At 40.7% G+C, this 25,076-nt stretch overlaps 1 protein-coding gene across 16 annotated transcripts in view; it reads right to left on the reverse strand.

Moving 5' to 3' along the window:
• ADAMTSL1 (ADAMTS like 1) overlaps positions 1 to 25,076 on the reverse strand; it is a 1,145,195-nt gene that overhangs the window by 997,627 nt on the left and 122,492 nt on the right. For 11 of the 16 annotated variants that reach the window (XR_008713477.1, XR_008713470.1, XR_008713467.1 and 8 more), the window contains one exon: positions 2,000 to 2,093. The exons of the other annotated variants lie outside the window; for them this stretch is intronic. The gene's annotated coding sequence lies outside the window, so the exon portion shown is untranslated. The remainder of the gene's footprint in view (positions 1 to 1,999; positions 2,094 to 25,076) is intronic. 16 annotated transcript variants of the gene reach the window in all.

Consider the following 25,076-nt stretch of genomic DNA (forward strand, 5'->3'; position numbering starts at 1 on the left):
TAGCTCAGACTACCTGGACAAAATAAATACTTAGATATAGATTTGTATTGGTTGCCCAAAAGTTCATTCGTTCTGGGGTTTTTGGTACTATCGTATAGAAATACCTGAACAAAGTTTTTGGACAACTCAACACCATGCCATAAATTACTAAAATCACTACAGCAGATTTATTCAGATTTCTGTCTACACTGGACTGCTCAACCTCTATTTCCCATATACAGTTCATATGCTCATAATGCATAATTTACTCTGTTTCCCAATGTCTCTGCATCCACATTGCTTGAAGGGTTTGTTCATTTTGCATGGTTGGGTCATAGCTCCAACTTGCTGGAAAGCCAAGTAACCAGCAAGGACAGCAAGAACTTCTACCACAACTTAAGACCAGAAGCAGTTAACTCTCCTTATCTACTCAGGTTCAGGAGGGCTTGTCTTTATCAGGGAGCCTGCTGTCACTGAAAGGGAGATGTCCTGGAAAGGGCTGGAAAAAAAGCAGCATAGCACCATGTGATCTTTCTGACTTAATCACAATCTAAAGGGAAAACTCTCTTCTCTGCAAATGTATCTCACATGCTACTGAATGAGATTGTGACAGAACTCAAGCTGGTTTATTTTTAATATACCATTGATGATAACGTTTTGTTAAAAAAAATAAATACTGGATAAATGTTAAACCAGACAAAATGCAAAGACATAAGGCATAAATTAGGACTGCCCGAGGAAACAAGAATATATGGTAACCTTACCCTTTACACACACATTTTGTCATAGCTCTATATAGCAGCACAGGCCTACAAAGGAAAATTGCCAATTTCCTCATGCCAAGCAGAGACACAAATCAGATTCAACCTTTGATTAATTAGTTAAATATACAAACATCCTTAGAATCAACCTTCCTTCCTTCCCTAATTTTTATCCTGACTCAGAAATAAAGTTAACAAGAGTGTCCTAAAATCTTAATTTTATTTGGATCTATGGTAGTCATTAAGAGAAATGGGATGAAATCAAGTTTTTCGTTCTGCTTATGTGTGCATGTCTCCATAGGGTTAAACAGTTTTCCCAATCTAAATTTTTAAAATTCCCATCAGTAATAGTCTTGGAAACTAACCTAGTTCATTCAATGTATTGTGAGAAGAAAAGTTCCTTGTGAGAAATGTTTGTTTTACAGAAAGAAACTCCATCTCATAACAAGAAGAAATCATAAAAATACACTCATACTGGTTCTTTAGTGCACCCAAATTACTGGAAGACTCTCTTAATTTACTGTGATTCTTTGAAGGGAGAATTATTTTTTAAAATAATCTATAGGAAAACATTGCTTGTCATTAAGAAGAAAATATAGTAATATCCCATTAATATGTCAATGTGATGTTCACATGATATTTTCCACATGAGTAAGGATAGCTATTTATGTGTCTAAATCTCAATCACTTCATGGCATTATAAAATAAATACACCAAACATAATTCAAGTGTCTCTTAATGGTACAAGATGACCATTCTGTTGTATTTAGTCACAAAGTTTATTCCTAAAATAAGAACTCAAGCAATTTAGTGTCATATTTTTTTCTGTAAAGTTATTTCTCAGTTGATGCCAACCTTTCTTTACCACTATTATTTCTGAAGTACTAGGATTCCATTTCATGATATCTGGTTAGGCTCTAGGGTTAACACTTTGTTGTTCCAACGAAAAGAACTGCATGGTTTTTATAGCAGGTGACCTGTCCATTCTTTAACTTCTTATGTGTTCCCAGCTTTGTCATTGCTAATTACTGTCCTAAATCTGACCTTCAGCTACATGGAAAGCTATGGTACCAGTAAATTTCACACAATGGTCTCTTTATAACATGTTTATTCCTATGGAGAAATGGAACTAGGGTGTATTCTACATCTTATTGTTAGGGTTTTTGTATTCATTATCTAATCCAAAACTCCATGTGAAAAGTTTGTGGTAACTTTTTAAAGACAGACCATTTGCTGGTAGTGCTGGGGTTCACACTCACGTCAGGCAGACCCCAGGCCAGTTTTTCTTCCTCTAGGTCATGCTACTCCACCCAGCTGATTTGTCAATTCTGTTTTCTATAACCCTTTGAAATCCTATAGGCAAGAAATCAGATAAGAAAGTTCTAGGTCAAGAAAAAAATCTTAAATTTCCATCAGGTTGAAAGATATTATGATGACTAATGTATTTAATACTTTTGAAATCAGATTTATTAAAAGTGAAAAAGCTCTTTCCAGGTTGACCTTTCAAGGAGATTAGGGCCTTCTTGATTTCCTAACTAATTGAAATGCTGGCAGGAATGGTTTGGGTTGTGATTTGGTTTTGGCCTGGCATATACAGAGAACGGACTATTCTAAGATCCCCAGAGGCCCAGAGAGGGCAACAATCAAAAGGGCCACTTTGAAATGGCCCCAAGCTGCTGTCCCATTATTAGCCATCCTGGAATGAACAGCCAAAGCTCACTTGGCCAAGTAGCATGAGCAGATGATCTACCTGATGACGGAGGAGCAGCTGACACTTCCAGGGATAGATGGGCATAATTAATGACCACGATGGCAGCAGCCCAGGAAGCGGGTCAAGCCAGGTCCCTGATACTCATGGATACCACCTCTTATTGGGCCACGTTTTGAATCATACTTTCTCAAGCACCCTTTGATTTCATGGAACATGACCCCTAAATTAAAAGACTGCCTCACCCTAAAATATGTTAGATTCTTAGTTTATATGCTAGACAAGACAAATCCAAAAGTAGAGTCAGGGTTTTGAGGCCTGCAAGGGACATTTTTCCTGGAGAACAAGGCTATTTTAATTGGGCACCATTTGTTTTGTTTCTGTAGTAAATCTTCAGATGCTATTCCTGCACATTCTATTTGGAGAGGATATATTTCTCTTATATGGCACAGTTTTACTTCAGTCAAATCAGGAGTTATAACTGGGAGTTCTGGTTAAATAAATAAAAATATATGCCTTTTAAATTTTATTATATACATCAGTATTTGAATTGCAATAGACCTGAATTCTTCATCTGAGAAGCCACTCTAAATCTTACACAAATAAAATCTATGGAACTCTAAAACAGAGCATTTAAATACTGTCTCCTATTTTATGTACTTTGCAGTTTTCAAATACTTTGATAATCATTTCATACTTATTTTATGGAAATATATGGAAAGAAGTATATTTTAGAAATGGAGGGGAAAAGTCAACAACTCTCCAAGAAGTTAGACAGCAAATCACTATCTGTGACTACTGGGTTGCCATGCCCTCCTCCAGGGGAATCTTCCAACCCAGGGATCGAACCTGGGTCTCCTTCATTGCAGGCAGATTCTTTACCATCTGAGGCATCAGGGAAGCATTGGGAATCAGTGCTCCTCTAAAATGGATATTTTTGCTCTATGCAGCCAAGCAGCTTCACCTAAAATAGGGCAGACTGCCACAAACACTCAGGAGACAGTAAAATTCTTCTGGCATGTTATTACGATAGATCCCTTGGGGGACTTCCCTGGTGGTCCAGTGGCTAAGAATCTGCCCTCCAATACAGGGGATGCAGGCTTGATCCCTGATCTGGGAACTTAGTTCCCACATGCCACTGGGCAACCAGAGAAAGCCTGTGAACTGCAATGAAGACCTAGTGGAATCAAAAAATAATAACAATAGATTCCCTGGGAATTGACCAGTCATAAACAACCACATATCAGACATGTAAGGATCAAATTAAAGTGGCTACAAGTTCCATCTCTCATTCTTATTTTTTTTTCCCTAATAAACAAGATGTTGTCAACTCAATAGCCCTGAAGTAGCCCTGAAGCTTGAGATCTCATGAGTACAAACTGATTTAATGCATCTTTCATCATTTATAGTACAGATACTTTCAAAAGGTAAAGCAGGCATAGAGGCATCAGGATGAATTAAAATTAAGAGAGGTTAGTTAACAAATCACCTAGGAAGACCCAAAAAGGATGGGACTGAGGAAGTATAAGTTTTGAGGTTGTCAGCAATAGAGAATACAGATTGGTCAGATGAACAACCAATAATCCCATGTAATAATAAGTATAGGGTAGCCCTCTAGGTAGGGCTTCCCTTGTGGCTCAGAGGTAAAGAATCTGCATGTCACTGCAGGAGATGCAAATTCAATCCCTAGGCCATGAAGACCCCTGGAAGAAGAAACAGCAACCCACTCCAGTATCCTTGCCTGGAGAACTCCCATGGACAGGAGCCTAGTGTACCATTGTCCATATGGTTGCAAAGAGTCAGACATGACTTAGAGACTGAAAAACAACAGTCCCTCTATGTAACCATTCATCACAGAAGGAAACTCCATAAGAGAACTCTAAAAGAACAGAGAAGGATCAAAGGTAGAGCATTAAAAGACAGTTTCTTTCTCTTTTTTTTTTTTTAATTTTGTTTTTCTTGGCCATACCACTTGTGGGATCTTAGTTCCTCAACCAAGATCAAACTGATGCCCGTGCCTTGGAAGAGAGGAGTCTTACCCACTGGACCACCAAGGATGACCCCAAAAGATAGTTTAAAACAAACCTCTACTTTGTATCCCTCTAGGGAGGGTTTCGGCCTCCAAGTATACTGAAAGCAGAATTTTCACACATAATGAATTAGAGAAGACCTGTATCACAGTAGGACTGTACCAAGAAAGATCTGTGATACCTCCTAAAACTATTTTCTTTGTTTTGCCAACATGTGACACTGATCTGATTATGCTGGAGAATAACATGAAATTGCACTATGCTGTTTTAAGCAAGCTGTGAATATTATTTAAACAACAGGCTGTTGGCTAATGCCAAACCAAATGCACCATGATCAGAGCTGTGATAGCTCCACAACCACAAATGCTGCAAATAAAAATGTAATATTATACCCAACATGTCTGTGACCAAGTGTGCACTTCTCTACCAAGTATTTTTCCAACCAATTGAAGAGCAAAGTCAACTGGAAGAGATTCATACTTGAAAAGGCACACGTATCCTGGGAGTAATGGAATGTGTACTGAGAGACCACTAGCCTTTGGGAAAAGTGCAACCTCCTTAGAAAGACTTAAAAAGACCTCCCAACCTCTTACTTTCTTCTCTTTCTTGCATCAGGCTTCCTTCCACTTTCTATAGTGAAGTCATTTGATTTGTTGCAATTCTTTGAACTAGTAATATTTAAATTATGCCTGGAAGAGGCCACTTCCTTCTTCTAACATCATTCTTTACTTGGCCAAATCCTAGTCATCCTCAGGTCTCAGCTTGATCATCCTTTGTTCAGGGAAGCCTTTACCAACATCTACAAGGTCCCTTTATCGCTCAGAGAAAAATCCTCATCTCATTTCCTTATAATGTCGGTTTTGGATTTTCTTGACTAGATGTAAGGTATATGATGGCAAGGACCAAGTCTGTATTATTTTCTACTATTGGTCCCCATGATCAGTACAGTTCTTAACATGTACTCAGCATGACAAAAATTATTCATTGAATTATGTTATTGATTCGATTGATTTTAACTGAGAACCTAGTAGTCTGGCAGACATCATTCTAGGAGCATCATCACAATAATACAGTCAATGACACCTGTCACATAAAGCTTAAATGCCAGTCGGGACAGCAGACAATGAACATAAGAAAATGGTAAATAATAAGGAATGTTAAAAGGTGGGGGGTACTATGAGGAAAAGATAAAGCAGAGTAAAGGGGAGTAGGAGTGTCCAAGGGAAAGAGGTTGCAACCTTAAAAAAGATGACCCAGAAGGCCTCTGTGAGAAGGTGGCCTTGTGAACAGATCTGACAAGGTGGTGAGGAAGTAAACCAAACACATCACAGAATGTTCTGGACAAAGTAAATGGCCTGCCTTCTCTAGGATAACTTATGCTACTGCATTTCCTCTTCTACAGGACAGGGACACAATCTGGTCTTTCTTTCTGACTCCACTTGACTGCCAAGGTTACATGAAAGACCCAGTTTAATTACAATATATCATTTCTCCTCTCCCTAAGCTGAGAATCTTAGAAGCAGAGGAACAGCTTTAGGAATCTTAAAGTCTTCTTTTTTTGTACAGTCCTTTGTTCAGTAATACACTTACTTAAGCACAATATAGGGGTGGTGGCCAGGAGGAGCTACCACACTCCTGAGGTCAGGGGCAGCGGCCGAGAGGAGCAACCCCACGTCCAAGGAGCAGCGGCTGTGTGGGCACAGGCAGGCTGAGAGGAGCTACTCCACGTTCAAGGTCAGGAGGGGCAGCCATGAGGGGATATGCTTCGTCCAAGGTAAGGAGCAGCAGCTGCGCTTTGCTGGAGCAGCCGTGAAGAGATACCCCACGAACAAGGTAAGAGAAACCCAAGTAAGAAGATAGGTGTTGTGAGAGGGCATCAGAGGGCAGACACACTGAAACCATAATCACAGAAAACTAGTCAATCTAACAGACCACAGCCTTGTCTAACTCAATGAAATGAAGCCATGCCATGTGGGGCCACCCAAGACAGGCGGGTCATGGTGGAGAGGACTGACAGAATGTGGTCCACTGGAGAAGGGAATGGCAAACCACTTCAGTATTCTTGCCTTGAGAACCCCATGAACAGTATGAACAGGCAAAATAGTAGGATACTGAAAGAGGAACTCCCCAGGTCAGTAGGTGCCCAATATGCTACTGGAGATCAGTGGAGAAATAACTCCAGAAAGAATGAAGGGATGGAGCCAAAGCAAAAACAATACCCAGTTGTGGATGTGACTGGTGATAGAAGCAAGGTCCGATGCTGTAAAGAGCAATATTGCATAGGAACCTGGAATGTCAGGTCCAAGAATCAAGGCAAATTGGAAGTGGTCAAACAGGAGATGGCAAGAGTGAACATCGACATTCTAGGAATCAGTGAACTAAAATGGACTGGAATGGGTGAATTTAACTCAGATAACCATTATATCTACTGCTGTGGGCAGGAATCTCTTAGAATAAATGGAGTGGCCATCATAGTCAACAAAAGAGTCCAAAATGCAGTACTTGGATGCAATCTCAAAAACGACAGAATGATCTCTGTTTGTTTCCAAGGCAAACCATTCAATATCACAGTAATCCAAGTCTATGCCCCAACCAGTAACGCTGAAGAAGCTGAAGTTGAACGGTTCTATGAAGACCTACAAGACCTTTTAGAACTAACACCCAAAAAAGATGTCCTTTTCAGTATACGGGACTGGAATGCAAAAGTAGGAAGTCAAGAAACACCTGGCTGCTGCTGCTGCTGCTGCTAAGTAGCTTCAGTCGTGTCTGACTCTGTGTGACCCCATAGATGGCAGCCAAAGAGGCTCCCCCATCCCTGAGATTCTCCAGGCAATAACACTGGAGTGGGTTGCCATTGCCTTCTCCAATGCATGAAAGTGAAAAGTGAAAGTGAAGTCGCTCAGTTGTATCCAACTCTTCGCGACCCCATGGACTGTAGCCTACCAGGCTCCTCTGACCATGGGATTTTCCAGGCAAGAGTACTGGAGTGGGGTGCCATCGCCTTCTCCGAGAAACACCTGGAGTAACAGGCAAATTTGGCCTTGGAGTATGGAATGAAGCAGGGCAAAGGCTAATAGAGTTTTGCCAGGAGAACGCACTGGTCATAGCAAACACTCTTTCCCAACAACACAAGAGAAGACTACACATGGACATCACCAGATGGTCAACTCCAAAATCAGATTGATTATATTCTTTGCAGCCAAAGATGGAGAACCTCTATACAGTCAGCAAAAACAAGACCAGGAACTGACTGTGGCTCAGATCATGAACTCCTTATTGCCAAATTCAGGCTTAAATTGAAGAAAGTAGCAAAAAACCACTAGACCATTCAGGTATGACCTAAATCAAATCCCTTATGATTATACAGTGGAAGTGAGAAATAGATTTAAAGGACTAGATCTGATAGACAGAGTGCCTGATGAACTATGGATGGAGGTTCGTGACATTGTACAGGAGACAGAGATCAAGACCATCCCCAAGAAAAAGAAATGCAAAAAAGAAAAATGGCTGTCTGGGGAGGCCTTACAAATAAATAGCTGTGAAAACAAGAGAAGCAAAAAGCAAAGGAGAAAAGGAAAGATATAAACATCTGAATGCTGAGTTCCAAAGAATAGCAAGGAGAGATAAGAAAGCCTTCCTCAGCAATCAATGCAAAGAAATAGAGGAAAACAACAGAATGGGAAAGACTAGAGATCTCTTCAAGAAAATTAGAGATACCAAGGGAACATTTCATGCAAAGATGGGCTCAATAAAGGACAGAAATGGTATGGACCTAACAGAAGCAGAAGATATTAAGAAGAGGTGGCAGGAATATAGAGAAGAACTGTACAAAACAGAGCTTCACGACCCAGATAATCACAATGGTGTGATCACTCACCTAGAGCCAGACATCCTGGAATGTGAAGTCAAGTGGGCCTTAGAAAGCATCACTACGAACAAACCTAGTGGAGGTGATGGAATTCCAGTTGAGCTATTTCAAATCCTGAAAGACGATACTGTGAAAGTGCTGCATTCAATATGCCAGCAAATTTGGAAAACTCAGCAGTGGCCACAGGACTGGAAAAGGTCAGTTTTCATTCCAATCCCAAAGAAAGGCAATGCCAAAGAATGCTCAAACTACCGCACAATTGCACTCATCTCACACACTAGTAAAGTAATGCTCAAAATTCTCCAAGCTAGGCTTCAGCAATATGTGAACAGTGAACTTCCTGGTCTTCAAGCTGGTTTTAGAAAAGGCAGAGGAACCAGAGATCAAATTGCCAACATCCGCTGGATCATGGAAAAAGCAAGAGAGTTCCAGAAAAACATCTATTTTTGCTTTATTGACTATGCCAAAGCCTTTGACTGTGTGGATCACAACAAACTGTGGAAGATTCTGAAAGAGACAGGAATACCAGACCACCTGACCTGCCTCTTGAGAAACCTATATGCAAGTCAGGAAGCAACAGTTAGAACTGGACATGGAACAACAGACTGGTTCCAAATAGGAAAAGGAGTTCGTCAAGGCTATATATTGTCACCCTGCTTATTTAACTTATAGGCAGAGTACATCATGAGAAATGCTGGACTGGAAGAAGCACAATCTGGAATCAAGATTGCTGGGAGAAATCTCAATGACCTCCGATATGCAGATGACACCACCCTTATGGCAGAAAGTGAAGAGGAACTAAAGAGCCTCCTGATGAAAGTGAAAAAGGAGAGTGAAAAAGTTGGCTTAAAGCTGAATATTTAGAAAACAAAGATCATGGCATTTGGTCCCATCACTTCATGGGAAATAGATGGGGAAACAGTGGAAACAGTGTCAGACTTTATTTTTGGGGGCTCCAAAATCACTGCAGATGGTGACTGCAGCTAAGAAATTAAAAGATGCTTACTCCTTGGAAGGAAAGTTATGACCAAGCTAGATAGCATATTCAAAAGCAGAGACATTACTTTGCCAACAAAGGTTCGTCTAGTCAAGGCTATGGTTTTTCCAGTGGGCATGTAAGGATGTGAGAGTTGGACTGTGAAGAAGGCTGAGCACCGAAGAATTGATGCTTTTGAACTGTGGTGTTGGAGAAGACTCTTGAGAGTCCCTTGGACTGTGAGGAGATCCAACCAGTCCATTCTAAAAGAGATCAGTCCTGGTATTCATTGGAAGGATTGATGCTAAAGCTGATACTCCAATACTTTGGCCACCTCATGTGAAGAGTTGAATCATTGGTAAAGACCCTGATGCTGGGAGTGATTGGGGGCAGGAAGAGAAGTGGACGATAGAGGATGAGATGGGTGGATGGCATCACCGACTCAATGGATGTGAATTTGAGTGAACTCCAGGATTTGGTGACGGACAGGGAGGGCTTGGCGTGCTGTGATTCATGGGGTCGCAAAGAGTCAGACACGACTGAGTGACTGAAGTGGAACTGGAAGCACAGTATTGTCTTTGATAAAATGTTGATGGTTTTAATTGTTAAAATAACTTTAATTACTGTCATTTTCTATAAAAAGCATCCTATAGTCTGGATGAATAAATAGGTTCCTGGAATCAAATCTGAGACAATGATGACAGAGTGCAGAGTTAGAATACTGGATATGGACTAGGCAGACACGCTAAGTCTAGAACATTCTGACCTTCTGGCCAAGGAGTTTAAAATTTACTTGTTAGTACATGAGCAGAGACTGATATCTGAAAAGCAGCAAAGAATACAACTTTTGTGTGGTGTTATAAAGATAAGGCTAGAAGTCTTCAGTATTCTTCAAATGGGTAGAAAATAGAGGAAAATAGAAAACAAATCACCTATGTAATCTTAGTATTAATAGTTCAACTTTGGTTCAGTTCAGTTCAGTTCAGTCGCTCAGTCATGTCCAACTCTTTGCGACCCCATGAATCCCAGCACGCCAGGCCTCCCTGTCCATCACCATCTCCCAGAGTTCACTCAAACTCACATCCATCAAGTCGGTGATGCCATCCAGCCATCTCATCCTCTGTCGTTCCCTTTTTCTCCTGCCCCCAATCCCTTGCAGAATCAAAGTCTTTTCCAATGAGTCAACTCTTCACATGAGGTGGCCAAAGTACTGGAGTATGGTTAGGGAGGGACTAAGCCAGGATGAAGGGAATATGTCTGAAATTAAGGCATGAGTAACAGAGAAAGAATTACCAGGATTGATGATTTGGATGGAGAAGGAGAGAAAATTGCCCAAAATTGTATGAAGTATTGAGGTAAGGTCGTACAAGGAATGATGGTTTTCTTTACAGATGTATAAAAGTCAAAGGAAAAGTAGGTTTGACAGAAGGGAAAGAAAATTATGAGTTTATGTTTATGTGTGCTTAAGTTAAAATCCTGGGGAGAAACCCAAATGGATGTTTCTAGGAGCCAAATAGAAACATGGAACAGGAATGTGGTAGAAAATTATGGGATTGAGATAAAGATGTACAAGTTACTTGTATAAAGTGAAAGTTGAATCATAGGACTAAATGAAATGACAAAAGAAAGAGAATGGAAAGAAACAGCAGAAGTGGATGGGAGACAGAAGTTTGCAGCTGATATCCACATTTAAACAATAGAAAGAAGAAGTGACATTGAAATCAGAGAGAGAATGATCAGCAGAGAGAGTAGATCAAGATGGCATTGTGCCAAAGCAGTGAGGCGAGGAGAGTTTAAACAAAGAAAGAAGGGAGATGATGAGGGTCTAGATTGGGAATCAGAAAGTCAAGAGTAATGTTTAGAAAGAGTCATTTAAATGGAGGCGTGTGGCAGATGCTGAAGAACAAGAAGGTCAGAAAATGAATGGACAAGTGGTAAGAAAGTGGAGGTTTATTTTTTCCAGAAGGCTGATAATGAAAGGGGTAAAAAGCCAGAATGTTAACTCAAAGGATTAGGAATTCAAATAAACCTTTCTGTGGTACGTTCAAGGTGAGAAAAAGAAAAGTATGCTCCCAGGAGGAGAAAAAAAATAAAGAAATAAGCAAGCAATGGAAGAAGCAAGAGAGACAGAAGGACAAAAGAGAACCAGATAATTTGAGCCAGAACTGTTAGCTTCAATTTCTGTCCTCGTTCTCAGAGAGGAAAAGAGAGAAGGAAAACACAAGGAGTGAGAACATAGGCAAAATATGAGTTATAGAAAAGGATTTCAAAATCATCTATATTAAAGTGAAAAGACAAAAACAATAAAATTGTACTGAACAATGATGTGTTACATGGGGGACAGACATGAGTAAAAGTTACTCTCTTCTTAAAGAAACTTAGGCTAGTAGTTATACTTAAGAGGTGCAAAAGAGAGATGCTTATTACAGTACATGGGGCTTCCCTTGTAGCTCAGTCAGTAAAGAATCTGCCTGCAGTGCAGGAGACCCAGGTTCCATCCCTGGGTTGGAAAGATCCCCTGGAGAAGGAAATGGCAACCCATTCCAGGATCCTTGCCTGGAAAATCTCATGAACAGAGGAGCCTGGTGAGCTGCAGTCCATGGGGTCGCAGAGAGTCAGGCACGACTGAGCGACTAACACTTATTACAGTATAAAGGGCAAAATTGAAACCAAGGTCAATAGATGAAGAGAGTACTAATTATGGACTAAATATGAAACTTGGTTGTCTCATAGTTCCAAATGGGGAGATCACATTGAGAGGCTATTTCCATTTCTGTTTCAGTAGATGTCTAGCATGAGACTCATACTTCTAGCCCTCTTTCTAGGAAATAGACAAAATAAAGGCACCCTCCTTAAATGTCCTTTTTCTCCCCATAGATGAATATTTGTATTTTAGGACAACTCTGGACAACTGATAGAGCTTTGGAAAGAAGTAAAAATGATGGACCATTATTACATTTACAGCATTCAATAAACTTTAGCAAGTGATTGTTTTTCATTAAAGTGGTACCATAAGAGTATAGAAAAACCCCAGCAAACTTTTTGGCCAACTCAGTACCTTGCTACCTACCAAGCCTTGGCATAGACCATAAGAAGAATATGCTAACTCAACCAGAAAATGTGGTTTGGTCAAAAAGTTTGTTTGGGTTATTCCAAAAGATGTTATGAAAAAACTCAAACAAAAGTTTTGGCAAACCCAATTTCTTCACTAACTTTGAAAAGCAATAGTGATTGTCATTGATGGAAGGGTCAAATGAGGATTGAAGGCATCTGGATGCTACAGGCTAGTAGGGTCAGGACTATTTGTCCTTGGTTTTAATTTTAACAAAATTACTTTAATGACTATAGAAATTATAAAACAATTATCAAGACAAAGAACACTATCAATCCATTTTTACTAATAAAAAATTAAGTAGTAAACTATATTAAAGTATTTGATCAATTTAAGATGCAACCAGAACAGAATAGTAATTTGAAGCAGATAGGAAAGAAGAAAGGGAGGGAGGGAAGATCTTTAAATATTTAGAAAGGCAAAGTATTTTAACTGAATATCTCATTATTTTAAAAAGTAAATATTTTCACTTTTCTTTCTGAACATGACAGTTTTAATAAGTTGAGATTTCTTCACAATTCAATTTCACCAAACTACTTACTTGTAGAGTCTGTATATTATGACATATTTGAATTTCCAGATCATTTAGCAAATTTCCTGTTTGCTTTCATTGCAAATTATTAAACTATTCTTTGAAGAGACATAGGAGAATTTATTTGGAATTTTCACGCGAAGAAACAGAAAAAGCACGCAAGTATCCTAAATTGGAATATTATGCACAGATGGCCGCAATCCACCCAGCAGGAGAAATCTGGGGAGATGATATGCCATAATACTATTCCATTCCCACCCAATGAAAATAAAATTCCAAAGCTAACAGCCACCCTGGCTCCATCAACAGGAATGTAAATTTAAGTGTTAATGAGCCAGATACAGGGCATTTCCTGGAGATTAAGGGTAGTCTGGAGAAAGTGGATGATCTTGGGGTTCTTAACCCCAGATGGTCATTCATCTCTGGAAAATATCCTACCACAAGTTTTTCTTCTCTCATTTTCCACAAAGAAGGACACATTAACAAACAAACTGCCCCTAAAACAATGTCCCAAGTCAGCGGTTCAGAAAATGGGGTCCCAGGCACAGCAAAATCAACTGGAAAGTTACTAGAAATGTAAATCCTTGCACCCCTTCCCAGATCTACTAAAATCAGGTATTCTGGAAGTGGTACCCAGCAATCTGTGGTTTAACAAGCCCTCCAGGTGACTCTAATGCATCCCACAATTGGAAAGCCATTGTCCGAGGTAAATTGCTAACTTATATACACGTCATAAATTATTCTGACACAGAGAAATCCATAAATAAAAGAAGTACCTGCAGGAAGCAGTCACTTTAGAATGACTTCCAAACCAGTCATACTACTGTATGACTAAGCCACATGTGAAAATGTTAAGAACACAGGGAGAGGGAGAAGGAAGGAAAAAGGATCAGAAGAGGGGAGCAGAGGCAGGGAGAAGAGGCTGGGGAGGGAGACCATGAGCTAGGGGATCCATTTCCACCTACCCAAGAAGACAGGCACCAAATCACGCATCGTAGTCCAGAACCAAAACTGTCAAATCATGGGTGCTTGAAAAACATTTTCAGAGTAAATATTTATAGAGGAGACATCTCAGGTTTATGTTCACAATGGAAATAGTTTAGCATAGATATATAAATCATGCTTCTGTGTATATTTGAGTTATAAAGCTTGTTAACTTTTTAAAAATTGCTTTTGCTTGATGGTATCCCTTAGTAATAGGGTAGTTGTTTCTTTGTAATATAAATTTCTTTGAAATTCACAAGCCCTATAGGACACACTGTAAAAATCAGATTTAGCACAATATTCAGCCTTCATCAAACGCTCCTCTTCAACTTAAAAAACAAAACAAAACAATACGTTTCACGTATGTTACAACCTGGAGGAAGTGGTGAAAGAGGCGAGAATTATTGCAGGACTTATGACCCAAGCCCTCCTTAGTGGGCTAGCAGGGAGGATATCTTGTTGCAGCAAGAGCAAAGTTAGTGGGTGGTACCCACCTCTGTTAAAGGATTAGGACTCAGCAATAGTACTGCGAAGAGGAGGAAAATAGGGAACAAAAGCTCCTGTATCCCTCCTGGACCTAAGTCTGCATCCCTGCCAGACAGCTGCTCAGATAGCTAGGACTTCCCTAAGGATACTCTGAGGCAGAGGTAGTGCTCAAATCCAACTTCGACCTCAGATTCTTTCCTCCTCCTTTCTGGTGGTCTTTCTTGTAGGGCCTACAGGAAAGGTGCTGAACCAAACCTAGCTCTCCAAGATGGTGATCAGCACAGATGGGTGGTTTAGATCCAGACTCCTTGAAATAGCAATATTAAGAAAGTAAAAGGAGAGAAGAAAGAGTACTCTGACACTTAGAGGCCATGCAGAATCCTCCACTCTTTAATCCACCCCCTACCATTCCTTTCATCATCATTTTTATGAAGCTGCAGGTCTAAGCCAATGATCATTCATTATGAACATTCTTCAGAAACATCCCTGATGGCCACCTCTGACCTGTTCATTAACTACCAGGCCAGTTCCTGATTACAGCTTGTCAGAAATGTTTATTATCTTCTTGCTCTGAAGAGACAGGAAAGATTAAGAATGTTCCAGCCTTAACATGAGGCTCCACATCTGTAAGAAGCTTAAAATAGTATATAAATAGAGGAATAATTTCCTGGCAGAGTTCAACTGACAATTAACAAGAAGACCCCCAGATAGATTAAGAGATACCCATCTTCTTTTAAATAGTGTCATCTGAAACGTTATATAACTAAATAACTTTTTATCTATAATAAACGGTTATTAGAGCTTGCTAATAATTGTTTTCTAACGGATTTGGAAGTTTATGCTTGCTCCATGGAACCATGACAACAATCGCTTGTTTTGTAAAGAAGGGATTTAAGTATAGATATTTCAGTTATAACTACAAACTTAAATTCTGAAGCTGTTGCAATTAGTAAAGTTAATGGCATTTTTCAAATGAAAAGAAAAATTAAAAGACAGACAAAAGTTACAAGAGGGGCCACAGGGGAAAAGAGAGTTATATGAGCAACAGTTTGCTCTATTAAGGCGTTTCCCCTGTTGAAATGATTTCTTGCAAACATCACTACTACACAGAATTTAAAAATGAGGTGTTAAGATAAAAATTTACTGTGAACAAAGTGACTCTTTCCAGAAGAACTAAAGCTGTTTATTGCAGCTTTCAGAAACCTGTGACAATGTTAATCAAACTTACAGGCCAGGATTACAAGTTTGCATCAAAAACTTTAGTGTGTGGAGAAATTACTGGTCAAAGTACAGCAAGTTGGGACCAGCCCCAGAAATCCTAACTCATCACACCTGGATGGGGCCTGAGTATTTGTATTTTTAATAAGCTTGCAAGTGATGTGGACTCTACCAGCGGACAGCACCCTCCTGAGTGTACCTATACCCTGACCACTAGGCATTCAGAGAACAGAAACAGGGTTCAAATTATACTGCCAAGAGCATCTACATCTTTCTTCTTGATATAATCATGGCTTTGAAATCTTAAAAGTGACAGTGCCAATAATGTTCAAAGTCCCTGATGTCTTGCTCACTCTTTAACCATAGCAGATCAACAGGGAGAAGGCAATGGCACCCCACTCCAGTGTTCTTGCCTGGAGAATCCCAGGGACGGGGGAGCCTGGTGGGCTGCTGTCTACGGGGTCGCACAGAGTCAGACATGACTGAAGTGACTTCGCAGTAGCAGTAGCAGATCAACAAGCAAACCAAAGTGATGTCTCAGAAGAAACAGTGGGGTGGATGGACATATTAAGAGGTCCACTCGATGTCAGTCAACACTCCCTCTAAGGAACTCAGAAGAGCATACTGACAACTGGCAGTTGTCTTTAATAAAGTCTGATAGGCTCAGCCTCCCAGAGCCAAAAGTCATATCCCTTTACACCAGGTCCCAGGAAACCCCCACCCCACCTCTTCTCCATTAGAAGAAAGAAGTTAAGCTGTGTAACTATTGAGCTGTATCCACAAAATCTTGGTCTCCTCATGGTGACATTTTGCACACACAAAAAAAAGAAAGAAAAAGAAATAGATAATGTGCATATAAAAACAGTGAGACTTAGTAAATTCTTCAAATTGAAGTTATCACCTAGCAGTTTATTGTAGCCCTGGAATCAAAGAGAACACTTGGGTCCCTGGCATGTTAATACCTGATGAACTGACTGAATTACTTGTATGTGATGGTGCCATTGGAAATTCCTTAGTGAGAACTTGATGATTCACGCTCACTTTTAAAAGGTATTACTTGGAGGCTGTGAGCCTGAGGGGGGTCATGGCAGCTAGGGAACTCTCTGTACCTTTCTCTTAATTTTTCTGTGAATCTAGCACTGCTGTAGGAAATAAAGTCTATTAATAAAAACTTTCAAAGGCATTAGCTTAAACACAAAAGTGACTAATATAAGTGACTTCTTTTTCTCGGCAAATCATGACTTTGAAACCACCCTCCTTTGCATGGGCCAAAAAGTTACTTAAATTAGGAGTTTGACATCTTCATCTTACTCACAATGTGTATAATGTTATAAATAGTAATAAAAGGGGGAACTCAACTATAGGACTTACCCCATTGTTTTCAGTTTATTTACTAGTCTCCCTAAATTTTGAGGCCTTGGGGCCAAAGGCTGTTTCAGGAATTTCCTGATGGCAGCAGAAGGCTAGCCTGGACTTTTAGTATTGTTTGAAAGAAAAGGGTCATTTTAAAAATGTGTGCTTGACAAAAGGAGTTCAGTTCCGTGCTCTGTGATGACCTAGACGGGTGGGATGGAGGCGGGGGTGGGAGGGCATATATACATATAGCTGACTGACTATGTTGTACAGCAGAAACCATACAACATTGTCAATTATATTTGACAATTATATTCCCATAAAAAGTTTTTAAAAACCAAATATATATACACATATACATACATATACATACATATATACATACATACTGGCAACCCATTCCAGTATTGTTGCCTGGAGAATTCCATGGACAGAGGAGCCTGGTGGGCTGCAGTCCATGGGGTCACAGACAGTTGGACACAACTGAGTGACTAACACACACATGTGCGTGCACACACACACACACACATATGTGCTTGAACACAGTACCACCTGCAATAGAGTAAGGTCCCAGAAGGTAACATTCCTGATTTCCAAGATGTTCACAGTGAGTATAGCCATGAATGTCTTTGACCACATAACTCCAACACATACACCAGCAAATGCAGTCTTAATGCTATGTGCCCCAGTTACTCATTTAACAAATGAACATTCTCATCTGCTTTACTTCAGTCTCTTATGACCTTTGTGAATCTAAGTTCAGACTCTGCAGCCAAATTGCCTGAGTTCAAATCTGAGCCCTACCCTGTCATTAGTCCAATGGCAATGGAGAGGTTTCTAGCTCAATTTCTTCAAAAAAATGGGGGTAAGGGAACTTCCCTGGTGGTCCAATTGTTAAGACTCCATGCTTCCACTGCAGGGGACATGGGTTCAATCCCTGGTCAGGGAACTAAGATCCCACATGCCATGGAGCATGGTCAAAAGATTAAAAATAAATAAGTAAATAAATAAAGGCAAAGGCACACAACTGTCTTTATAAAAGAAAGAAAAGCAGCACGTGTTTGCAGCTGAACAGCTCTCCCAGGTTGCTTCCTGCCAGTAGAATTCTGAGGGTTCAAAGGTGTTTCTTCATTCTGCCCTTTGTTCCCCTCAGTTAAAGTTTCCATGTTTCTGCATGTGTAACTGCTACAAGACCTTAGTAAGTCTCCTGTTAATCTACTTGAGTTCACCCCTTTACACAAAAGTCACACCTACAAATCTCCTCCAAATTAGTCCTTCTCCACCTTGGACTGTTATGGAAATAGCTGAGACAATAGCCTTAAACTTCCCAGAGGTCCTGTGGTTTAACTGAGAAGATGTGTAAGGAACACTCTGAACTTCTTCAAAGAGCCTTTTATGTGGCTGAAGAGTATACTGAAGCACTACATTTTATCTTTCAAAGGCCTTAACAAAAGGTTTATAGTCATACTATCAGCTTCATCTTAGATTATGTTTTTCTGACAGTGCCCCATTTTTCACCTTTGCTTAGAAATTCCGTTAATGTTAGCATCATGTCCATTTGTAGAAATTGAGAATTACCCAAACCATCAAGTCCTGGCTCCTTTTTGTTTATTCTTCAGTTTATCTCTCTCCTCTTAGTTTACTGTCACTAAGAAGTGAGGCAGCACTAAGCATCTAAGTTGGAAGTTGGGAAGTTGGATATAATTTCCTAAGCTGAAACCCAGCCAGTATACGGGATGGGGATGGGGTTATGCAACCTATTAGACTCAAGACAAAATTTGATCATGATTCCCAGTCAGTTATAAAGACAGGGCTGCCAACCAAAAAAACTGCTTACAGCCTACATCATGAGACCTGTATGTGGCTTTGGTGTCATACCCAAAAGAAGAACATATAGAAACCTCAGAGCTGAAGAATTGATGCTTTTGAACTGTGGCATTGGAGAAGACTCTTGAGAGTCCCTTGGACTGCAAGGAGATCAAACCAATCAATCCCAAATGAAATCAACACTGAATATTCATTGGAAGAACTGATGCTGAAGCGCCAATATTTTGGCCACCTGATACAAAGAGCCAATTCATTGGAAAACACCCTGATGCTGGAAAAGATTGAAGGCAAGAGGAGAAATGGGCAGCAGAGGAACAGATGGTTAGATAGCGTCACCAACTCAATGGACATGAATCCAAGCAAATTCCGGGAGATAGTGAAGGACAGAGGAGCCTGGCATGTCCATGGGGTCGTAAAGAGTCAGATACAATTTAGCAACTGAACAACATCAACAAAATATAGCCTATATATAAGCAGAAACGATCACAGGAGGGCATGAAGGCCAGAGCTAGGAATTACTGGGGACATTTTTGCCTTCAATACAATCTCACAGAGTGTTTATAAAGATTAACTGAGTTAAAACATGAAGAATGCTTAGTACATCTTATAGCAAGTGCTATACATGTGGGCTTTTATTCATACTGCTACTATTATTATGATCACCTTAAGCAGGACTCATAAAACTTAGTAAACACTTTAGGTTTTGCTGGTCACATACAGTCTCTGATACACATTCTTCTCTACATGTGTAGGTGTTCTCACAATGCTTTAAAAAGTATTAAACCCATTCTCAGCTATACAAAAAAAAGTCACAGTCTGTATTTAGCTCATGGGCCATATTTTGCTGATTTCTATGACACATTTTTGAGTGCAATGAAGAGATTGGTATTCATTCTTTATATTATAAAGTACACCATTACCTGAGCGCTGATCTGATAGGTATGATGCCATTTATCAAAGGGACATTACTTTATAGGCCAGCAAAAGGCAGCCTGTTCCCGTAAGGAATGCCACAATCATTCCCTGTCAATACAGCTTTAATGGGGGCAAGTAAAGAAACAGAATAATCTAAGTTGGAAGTTGGGAAGTTGGATGTAATGTCCTAAGCTGAAACCCAGCCAGGATACGGGATGGGGATGGGGTTATGCAACCTATTAGACTCAAGACAAAATTTGATCATGATTCCCAGTCAGTTATAAAGACAGGGCTGCCAACCAAAAAAACTGCTTACAGCCTACATCATGAGACCTGTATGTGGCTTTGGTTTCATACCCAAGAGAAGAATAAGAGGTGCCACGGATAGGACTCCATGAGTTGTGGGGGAACTGAGCTCTGATGTCCTTGATGGTCAATCCTGTAAGGCTTAAATGTGATTTCTCCCAACTGGCTCCTCCAGTGTGAGAGTATTATGAAATAAACTATCAGCATTGAAATTGAGCATGTATTAAAAGCAGAGTGTAGGAAGGCAGGGTACTCCCTCTGCTGGGTTTAGGAACTTAGAGGTATGCTGAACAAAAAGAATACTTGCAGTTTCCACCTACCATTGAAAACAAGTACGAGCAGCTGCAATCAGCACCACCCTATATCTTGTAGAGCTTTTAAATTTACAAAGGGCAACATTAACGAGGTCAGGTCAGTTCAGTCACTCAGTTGTGTCTGACTCTTTGTGACCCCATGAATTGCAGCACGCCAGGCCTCCCTATCCATCACCATCTCCCAGACTTCACTCAAACTCACGTCCATCAAGTTGGTGATGCCATCCAGCCATCTCATCCTCTGTCATCCCCTTCTCCTCCTTCTCCCAATCCCTCCCAGCATCAGAGTCTTTCCAATGAGTCAACTCTTCGCATGAGGTGGCCAAAGTACTGGAGTTTCAGCTTTAGCATCATTCCTTCCAAAGAAATCCCAGGGCTGATCTCCTTCAGAATGGACTGGTTGGATCTCCTTGCAGTCCAAGGGACTCACTCTCAAGAGTCTTCTCCAACACTGCAGTTCAAAAGCATCAATTCTTCAATGCTCAGCTTTCTTCACAGTCCAAGTCTCACATCCATACATGACCACAGGAAAAACCATAGCCTTGACTAGATGGACTTTGTTGGCAAGTATTGGGCCTGAGTATCATGTTTAAATTATGTGTGCATGCTCAGTTGCTCAGTTGTGTCCAGCTCTTTGCAACACCATGGACCGTAGGCTGCCACACTCCTATGTCCATGGAATTGTCCAGGCAAGAATACAGGAGTGGGTTGCCATTTCCTTCTCCAGGGAAATCTTTCCAACCCCTGGGATGGAACCTGTGTCTCCTGCATTGGCAGGTGAATTCTTTGCCACTGACCCACCTGGGAAGCCCTTGTAAATTATAATTTGCTATAATAGAGATGGAAAATAGCTTTTGTCTTTTGTGCCAAATCTGTTCTATCGATAGTCACTACACAGGTCACTGTGTTGAAAGGGTTTGAGTCCATGCCTATGTTTAACCAGAAAAAGAGATTAAAGTACCATGACTCATTATTAATATCGTCCAGGGACAGGGCATGAGAGGGTAGAGTAAGAGTAAACATGTTAGGTATCTGCCATTCAACTAGTATGCAGATATGCAATGTCATCATCTCCTCCAATGTATTCATACATAATTCCTAGGAAAAAAGTATCATTTCAATCACAAATTCTACTACAAAGCCAGCTTCCACAGTTTGAGTACACCATTTTAAACTTAACATAGAATACTAATAATTTAAACTCAGAGACCAAGTTCTGCTGGCCACTCACCAATTTGCAGTTAAATTTAACATTATAATCACCAACACAAGTCATTACATACTTTATTTTACATAGTACCTTCATGGGATGTGTAGTAACTATCTCAGAGAATCTTTAAAAATACAACTGAGTCTCTGACTTCTAGAATAGTTTTATCCCAGAATTTCTATTCCATTTCTTAACTATTTACAATGCACTTAGAGCTGGGAAAGGGATCAAGGGTGGGAAGGAAGAAATAGAAAAAATACTGTGTACATCTTATTCTCTTTAGTCACGTATCTTGCAAGTGTTGTTGGAAGAAAATCATTTACTCACAGGACCCCTTGTTCTGTGATTCTATAAGCCTCATGAATATAACAGAGTTTATGCCATGCCAGCCCATACTATGTAGACCCTTGTCTTACAGATGGAAGACATATGGGGAACTACGACAAGAATTGGTGCTAGTGGTAAAGAACCAGCCTGCCAGTGCAGGAAACTTAAGAGATACAGGTTCGGTCCCTGGGTCAGAAAGATTCCCTGGAGGAGGGCATGGCAACCCACTTCAGTATTCTCGCCTGGAGAATGCCATGGACAGAAGAGCCTGGCGGGCTACAGTCCATAGGGCTGCAAAGAGTCGGACATGAATGAAGCCACTTAGCATGCATGCATTCGTTGACGTTAATAGTAGGGACTCACCAATGCAAACGGTCAGCACAATGACAATAACCTTCTGCCCAGTCCACCTAAGGCTCTATTACCCTACCCAGGATCTGGGTACTCTGATAGTCACGGGAATATCAGTCCTGAGTTCAATGGTTCCTAATTCCACTTCTATTTCTACTAGGAAGATGATAAAGCAGCCATTACAAGAAATAGGCAGATCTTCACCATACCTCCTCTGATTCTCCCTCTTGTGTTTACCTCACACCAGGAAAATCCCTGCCTAATCAAATCCTTGAAGAATTTAGTAGATTATATCAACTATGAGATACTGTTTACCTGGCTACACAGATGGGATTATATCTGTATAGCTTAAAAAAACTTATCACTCAACTGTACTTTAAGAGGCTGTGAGATTATGATGTGCCACAAAATACCCTCATCATGGGTAGTACTTCCCGATCTTGACCACTTACTACAATAGATTGAGGAACTTTTGGAAAATACCGAGGCCTAAGTCCTCGCTCATTCTGAAATTGTGATCTCATTGGTCAGGAGAGGGATGCAGGAATTTCTGTTTTTGAAGTCTTGGGTGTTTCTACTGAGTATCCTGGGATGAGAAGCATTGTTCCTCTTCCTCTCACAGTTTCTCAGACAGCCCTCATTTCTTATCCTGCTCCACTACTTAATTAGTACAGGATGTTAGGATTATTACACTTTCTGAGACAGGTCCATCGACCATAAGAATGCCACTCATCTGGCTAAGTCACAGTGAGGCTCACAATGATAATGCAAGTCCAGACAGTGACACAGTCCTCCAGCCACAGTAGTTTGGGCTCAGTTCAGTTCAGTTCAGTTACTCAGTCGTGTCTGACTCTTTGCGACCCCATGAATCGCAGCATGCCAGGCCTCCCTGTCCATCACCAACTCCCAAAGTTCACCCAGACTCACGTCCATCGAGTCAGTGATGCCATCCAGCCATCTCATCCTCTGTCATCCCCTTCTCCTCCTGCCCCCAATCCCTCCCAGCATCAGAGTCTTTTCCAATGAGTCAACTCTTCGCATGAGGTGGCCAAAGTATTGCAGTTTCAACTTTAGCATCATTCCTTCCAAAGAACACTCGGGGCTGATCTCCTTCAGAATGGACTGGTTGGATCTCCTTGCAGTCCAAGGGACTCTCAAGAGTCTTCTCCAACACTGCAGTTCAAAAGCATCAATTCTTCGGCGCTCAGCCTTCTTCACAGTCCAAGTCTCACATCCATACATGACCACAGGAAAAACCATAGCCTTGACTAGATGGACCTTTGTTGGCAAAGTAATATCTCTGCTTTTCAATATGCTATCTAGGTTGGTCATAACTTTCCTTCCAAGGAGTAAGCGTCTTTTAATTTCATGGCTGCAGTCACCGTCTGCAGTGATTTTGGAGCCCCAAAAAATAAAGTCTGACACTGTTTCCACTGTTTCCCCATGTGGGATAATTGGTGCTAAATAAAATAAAATAGGATCAAAATGCCCCCAAGGTTAATCTCCAGGGCTTGGGCAGGAATAGGAGGAAAACAAGGCTATTAATGGAAACTAAAATTTAAAAACAATTTCCATCAGCATATGAAATGAAATAATCATTATCATGTAAATGCTTCACTTCCCTCTAGGAACTGTTCTAGGCTGTTTATCATCTTTTTCTTAGATCCCTCCAGGCAAAGGGAGGGAAGGAGGGAGCTGTGAGGTGGGGGGGGGGGGGGGGGGGGCGGGGAGGGCGGGGACTTAAGGAGGGAGGGAAAGAGAGAGGGAGAGAGAGAAAGGGTGTATAATCAAGGGTTCCAACCCTGACCACTCAGCTTCTGGGCATGTATGCTAGAGAATGCTGCTTCTTTTCTCCCCATCTCAGCTCCTTAATTCTGTAAAGTGGGAACATTCATAGCTTCCCCATGGGGATATGGTGAGGATTAAACTAACATTTCAGGGCTTCTCTGGTGGCTTAGTGGTAAGGAATCCATCCGCAGTGCAGGAGATGCAGGTTCCATCCCTGGGTCAGAAGATCCCCTGGAGAAGGAATTGGCCACCCACTCCAGTATTCTTGCCTGGAGAATTCCATGAATGGGGAGCCTGGTGGGCTACACAGTCCATGAGGTCTCAGAGTCAGACACGACTGAGCGACTGAACAACATACTTTCTCTGGTGTAGTAAACATTCAATGAACACTATTTCTGATAATGATTCCATTACCAATACAGGCTGTTCCTAATGTTTATAGTCTAATTTTACTGTGTTTTTTCTTGATGCTCACCATACTTGAGTTTTACTCATTAAAAATATTAATAGAGAAGGAAAGACCCTACAGAACAACCATTTTACCACAAGCTCCACACACTCCTAGAAATGACTTTAAAACACAGAGAAAAATGGTTGTGATGTATTGGGATGCATCAGCCAACGTCATTCTGGATGATTCAGACCCAAGCTGTCAACAGCCTCCACTGCCTTGGCCTCCCTGCTATTCCTCTGCGAGCAATTCCCACTGATCCAACATGATCCTCCAGCATTAACAAGTTTGCTTTGAAACCCACAGTTAAAATGATTTTGCATGCAGAGATGGTGGTGTGAAGATCTCTGCCTGCAGTTTTCTGGGCCTTTCACACATACCCAGATTGCATTAAAACTGTTGCGTTTCAAACGCATCAGGTACAAGTCCTTAGTGAATTCATTTTCACTAGGCTGTTTCTATATTTTATTGCTCGAATAATTCTAGGTTCTGAGTTCTCTCACCAGAGGATTTAAATAGATCCCCTTCAGGACATTCTGCGAGTGAATGAGAACGAGTGTTATGCTTATATTTCCTAAAT

Source organism: Bubalus kerabau, chromosome 4 (assembly GCF_029407905.1).
Source record: "Bubalus kerabau isolate K-KA32 ecotype Philippines breed swamp buffalo chromosome 4, PCC_UOA_SB_1v2, whole genome shotgun sequence".
NCBI lineage: Eukaryota > Metazoa > Chordata > Mammalia > Artiodactyla > Bovidae > Bubalus > Bubalus kerabau.